Consider the following 6,800-nt stretch of genomic DNA (forward strand, 5'->3'; position numbering starts at 1 on the left):
AATATTTTTAAATAAATAAACAATGACAATAATGTTTCCGTGGAACCAAGTCTTATCTTATTGGATTTTCGTATACTTTGTTTAAAAGGAGTGTTTCAGTCTTAAGCATGACTGCTAATGTAAATATTGAAATTACAGTAACAATAATTTATTATTAATTTAAGGTTGAGGTACTTGTGTAATGCTTCATGTCGCATTAATGCATCATGTCCAGCCATTTATTTGTATATTACATTTTTTCTTGTAATCCTTTGTAGGTGAATTCCTATTCTTGGCAGTACAAATATTTTTTTAAATAATAATAGTATTCCAAAATATTAAACTGATGGGGAAAATGCTATTGACTATGTTACAGTCCTTCATATGTTTGAGTTAATCGTACCTACTATTATTTCAAATTATCATTTGATTTCACTGGACTTTTTGTATTTACATGTATGACATTTGAAAAAAATGAAGTTTACCTAAAATCTGTGTTTCTTTACTCAGGGCCATACCGAGGTGTTGGTGCAGTGGCAGTCTTGCTCTGGATGGTATGTATCTAATCTGAAGTTTCCTTCAGTGTAGCTGATGGGTCTGGCAGAACAGGGGCCACAAAGTAGTCTTACCAACCAACTTCATCAACCCTGAGATCACTAACTTAAACATTTTGGGTTCCTCAGCAGTAAATTGAATTTAGTTGATCACATGGGGGTGGGGAGCCATGTCATCAATGGCTCTATCAGACGTTTGCGCCATAAAGTAAGACATCCAAGTTCTCTGCCCTTCGTCATTCAGACATCGCGCCCTAGAAACGTTGTCTGATTGTAACACATAAGCAGGGAAGTAGCCTACATTGAAATATAAATTAAAATATACAATAGAGTTTATCATTGATCAATATCACTCAAGGTTAAATGATTGATATGTGAGGCTGGATGGTATTTGATCTCTTTTGTAATTACTGACTTGTTACATTTGTTCTTAACAATTATACTATAAGTATAGTTAGTAGTAATAAGTAGTATTATTTCTGTGTGCAGTCTTGCAGGCAGTTGTCTAAGTTTAGTGCTGTATGTTTGGGCATTGATAAGACAGCAAATTCAAAGAATTGGTCAAATGAAACATTGACTTTGAAATAAAAAATGTACCTTGTATTATATATGATGTACGTGTTATATATAAATATATACATTATACTGCACTTTCATCATGATATTTTTGAGTGACTTAGTATATCTTCTCATTTGAAATAGCATTGTCAACATACTGTAGAACTACATATTCCAAAAAGTAATACTTTTTGCTGTGTCAGTATTGTCATACTGATATTCTGTACAAACTGTGAAGTCCATTGAGACAAATGTAACATTTGTGATATTGGGCTATATAAATAAACATTGATTGATTGATTGATTGACTGTTTCTGTTTTACAGTGGGGCGAAGTGGAAAAATTCCTGGGAGCCAAAGGAAAACTTTTCCAGTTAAATATGGCTGACTTTTTATTTTCTATTTTGGAGTAATAAAATACATATAAAAAAAACATCTATGTAAGTGTTGTGCCTATTTGTGTTCTTATGTTATCAGTGAGCTGAAGCCAAGACAAATACAAATATGTTTTAAGTGTATCCATACAAACTCATTCTCTAAAACTGTCATGATTGGTCTGTTGTGAATGACACCCATGAGGAAAAAGGTCCTATACATTATATCACATCGGCAGGGCTGTGATGTGATGAGGCCCTCGCGAGCGTCGACGGGGGGGTGGTGTGTAAACCCTGGACACACCAAGCCGATTACAGCTAGTGGAGCCTCGCAGCAGAAACTGTGGCGCGCTCAATTGCGCCGCATTTGCGCATCAGATGAGGCTCCCTCCACAAGATGAGGGCGAGAGGCAGACGCAGTCTGTGTGATCGGCGTGTATGGAGGGGCGGGCCTGCACATCGGCATATCACAGACTGGTGCATACATTGTACAGGCGGCAATTTGAAATGGAACGCAGCCCACACACGGCAGACAAACCCAAACACTTTTGGAACACGCCACCTCCAGACACATTAACATGCACTCCCCTAACTTTCCCCTAATCTGACATTGTATTTCATTCCATAACATATAAATATACTGTTCACCCATGTGAAACACACACACTGAAACCAAAATAATTTACAAACATGTGAAAATCTTTCATATGCGATGGAAACTTCTGAAGCAATGGAAACAGGAGTCAGAGAGACACGAGGAGAGCAGGAACTTTGATGGCAAACTGATGGTTTATTCACAAGACATGTTGTGTGCCACGAATTGACACAAAAGATGCCAAACCAATTCTGAAGATCTCTACCCCAGACCCATATTTAGCTAGTTCTGAGAGAAGAATCAACATTGTGCATAACAAGATAAAACCAACACCTCTATCAGCTGACGCCAATAGGCAGGAACAGGGAGACAAAACACTGAGAGCACAGTAGCCAAGGCTACAGGTGCCTGTGCTCAGTCAGGACAAGACCTGGGGGGTATACCACGAAACTGGTTCAACCTAACCTGGATATGTTTGAGTTAGCCGGTTGGCCTAATCCAAAACATACGCCCTCTCGCTAAACGGCACTACGACACGGGTTATCAAGTGGATCGCTCAAGCCAGCCGTGCCTATCTAGTTAGGTGCGCGTTCACATAAAACGGGTAGTATTTGGAGCATTCGACCAATCACAAACATGGAGAAGCGTACTGACAGCGCAGCGCGTATACTTCCTGAATGAAAAGTCAACTATATAATTAGACAAATATGAAGACTTTAAACATCCATGACTCAAACACTTTATCCAGGATAAAAGCCACATAGCTGCACCTGCAAGGTGAACACAGCTGGTAAAAGAAAAAGTGTTTGAATGCGTACATTAACAGGTTTATGATATGCCCCGTCTAAGACACGATCTGACTTTAATTACATTTGACTCGAGTGTTTCGTAATGTGTTGCTTAAAATAATACTTCTGCATACAGTATGTGACACTGTAAGTGTTGCACGGCCAGATACGGCTCAGCTGACTCAGATAAGGAGATATATGATACATTATGATGTGATGCCGCGGACTGTAGGCCTACTGTGACTTTGATCCAGTTACTTATGTTGAGGCAGATATTTAATTAAGCTTTCTTAACGCTAATGTTATAATAGTCAGATTGCTCTGAAGATGGGAGGTGATATTCTATTAATGTTCACATTCACACGTGAACACGTTTGGTTCTATGCAAACTCAGTAATATCCATTGTGATACAGTTATAAGGCCTTCACAAGAGACTGTCAGTGGAGATTAAAGGGGATCAGGAGCTCACGTCTTCTCAGAGTCCTTGGTATCTGGCTTGATGATTGTCTCACATTTCTAAACTTCATGTCAATAACCTGCTTAAAAAGCTGAGGGTTAGGCTAGGTTTCTTCTACAGGAACAAGTCCTGTTTCTCTGCTTGAGGCCAGGAAAAGGCTAGTCACTGTGACCTTTTGACCTGTGCTGGACTATGGTGATTTGATCTATATGAATGCACCTGCCAATTGCCTGGTCAAGTTAGATGCTGCGTATCACAGTGCACTGAGATTTGTGACAAACTGTAAAGCATTAACCCATCACTGTACCCTGTATGCAAGGGCTGGTTTGCTTTCACTAACTGTACGGAGGCTCAGTCACTGGTACATTTTTATATACAAAGCCATGTTAGGGAAACTTCCATCTTATATCTGCTCCCTGATCTCACGGAAAATTGTAAGTGGCTACTGCCTGAGATCGAATGCTGTGGTTTTATTAAATGTGCCAACTGCTAGGACTGTCTTAGGGAAGACAGCTTTTAGATGCGCAGCTCCTCTGTCTTGGAATAGTCTGCAAATTAAATGGAAACTGAGCAATCTGGTGCCACTAAATGTTTTTAAAGCTCGGTTGGATGCTACTCAATCGGAAGCTATTGGTACCTGTTTATGTGGATAGTTATGTAAATGGTGCTGTATGATGTCCTTTTGTTGTTCTGTTTATGTTTTTATGTTTCGTGTGGAACCTACTTGAGCAGGTCTCCCTTGAAAAAGAAATCAATGATCTCAATGGGATACACCTGTATAAATAAAGGTTTGAAATTAAATGAAATGAGAGTCATCATCATCATGTTCTCTCTGCTGCTGCTGCTGCTGCTGGCAGCTGGAAGTGAGTCAACACTTATTATACTGCTGTTTAACAGGATAATCTGTCATATAACTTTTTTTTGTATTTGTACAGGTGTGAAGTGTGAACAGTTGACACAGCCAGCTTCTGTGACTGTGCAGCCAGGTCAACGTCTGACCATCACCTGTCAGGTCTCTTATTCTGTTAGTTAATAATAATAATAAAATTCAATAACATGCTTTAACCACTAGGTGCCCGTTTATCAGCTGTGCGCCGTTATGGTGTAAATACTGCCTATCTACCAATTGGATCCAATATAAAAGTCAGCCGAATTACTGTTGATATTGCAAGGAGACATATTGTGTGAAAATAAATCTAAGATGTTGTTAAATGGCTGATATATTTGTGATCCACGTCACGTTTTCAGTTTTGGCGGCAGTTCTTCCTGTTTGTATAGAAGTCTTCTCATCAGGGCTCTATAGATATGTAACAGGGACAGTTATGTCTCATTTGTATATAATATATTATGTAAATATGTCTATATAATTACACAAAATCTGTGTTTATTCTTGTTTCATCTTGTGTTAATACCTGACGCAGTAGGACTCACATCAGTATGTGGAACTATAATTTTAGCGTGTACCCCTACGTTCCTTATGTATGTGACACTGTTCCCCTTTTTTTCGCGGGGTTCATGCATCGTTCTCCCCTTTTGATACTGATCTCTGTGGGAGAGGTAGGCGGCTCTTCAGCCAGAAGCAATTTCCGTGTTTTAGTGTCGACTTTATGCAATTTAAGTTACTTTTTATTACTTATTTTTGTTGTAGTGTCTCACGGGTGTTCACAATGTATTTCTGTGTTGTTTAATTTGTATAGGGGCACGTTAAAGAGAGTACTGACTGGAGAAATGTTTTCTTTCTGTCGCTGTTTCGTCAGGTATGTTGTGTTACTTTTTACGTTATGCCCTTTTGATACTGATCTCTGTGGGAGAGGGGCACGTTAAAGAGAGTACTGACTGGAGAAATGTTTTCTTTCTGTCGCTGTTTCGTCAGGAGTGAAAATAAATGTACATCCTGAATGAAGCTACACGTCTGGGTCGTCGTCTTTCTACACAACACAACGCAGAGTCAGACACAGCCGGTTACACTTGGTGCCGTGACGACCCGTTGTATCCGCGACCAGCGCCGTCTGGTCCCCGGGGTAAAGCTGCTGCCCACCGGCGGGAAGAAGGAAAGACTGGAGTGTGTGTTTTTTTTTTTCCTCTTTTTTTTTTTTTTTTTTTTTTTCCCCCTCTCTTGCTGCGACGGCAGGTGCGTTAAAGGGACAGTGTACATATTCAAATTGAGAGATGCACTGAGTCTGAGAGGACACTTACCACTGAGTATATCTGTCTATCTGTGTTTTATCATTTTATTTTATTTTAGTGTTTTATCTCTTGTGGGTGGCTTTAAACTGTGTTTTGATTGCTTTGTGGGATTTTTTTGTTGTTGTCATTAACAATATGGATGTTAGTGGGCATGATGTCACATTTGGGTTGGGGAGGGGCCAGCGACTTAAAGGTAGTGAAAGATTTGGGTTCGCTAGTGATTTCAACCCGACATTAACACCTGCTGCAAGCTCCACACCTATTATGCAGCCAGACCGTAAACTTACACAAGTAGTATCTGTTGAAGCTTTTGGGGAAATGATAACAAGTTTGGCTAAACAGATAGGTGAGAACATATCAAGCACCATGCACCAGCCCAGTGCTGCCCAGCCTCAGTCTCCCACCAATCCACGCCCGTCCCACCAGGCTGATTTGTCTCAATTGAGGGTTGTGGTGCAGTCAGACACCAAGGCACCGCCTTACTTCAGGGGTGATCGTGCTGATGTATTTTCTATTCATGAATGGGAGGACATGATGAGATGTTACCTGAATAGAGTGAAATGTGACACTCACGTAGAAAGGTTTGATCTGATTATGTCAAGACTAACAGGTAAAGCCAGGGATGTGGTGAAAGTGTCAATCCGCAGCCGACCTGACTTGAGTGCGACCGACCTGCCCACAGCTGTGTTTGACATATTAAAGGGTAACTTTAGTGAGCTGTCATACTCTAACTTGCCCATGAAAGATTTTTACGGCACTGTTACACGTGCTGGTGAAAGTGCTATGGACTATTGGATACGCCTTAACAAGTCAATAGATGCTGCGGACGAGTGCCTCCGGAGGCGAGGTAAATGTGTAGATGACCCCAGTGCAGAAGTGGTCTTGATGTTCATTAATCACTGTCCTGACCCCAGTCTCGCCATATCATTCCAACTGAAGGCACCTGAGCGGTGGACCACGGCTGAGGTTCAGGAGCGTCTGGACGCCCATATGAGAAATGTGAGAAAAACAGCAGCGCAGTCTCATAATGTGGTGGGTCTGTCAGTTTATAGTCAGAGCCCTGTGACTGATTCTTTTCGCCCTGTCAATCTGGGGATGTCTCAGGCCTCATTAGCGCACCAACCAGACCCCCCTCCCAACTCTCTACCGGCCACTGCCCTTGCTTACAGTCAGCCTCAGCCAGACCATGCTAGGGTGAGTCCCCAAGTGTCCCCCTTATCCCTGCCTCTCTCTGCTGTCTCTGACCCAACCCCTACCACCGTCAACCCACCTACTACCGACGCTGGTGTTCAACAGGTAGTTGCAATG

The sequence above is a fragment of the Notothenia rossii genome (assembly GCF_949606895.1).
Source record: "Notothenia rossii genome assembly, chromosome: 3".
NCBI lineage: Eukaryota > Metazoa > Chordata > Actinopteri > Perciformes > Nototheniidae > Notothenia > Notothenia rossii.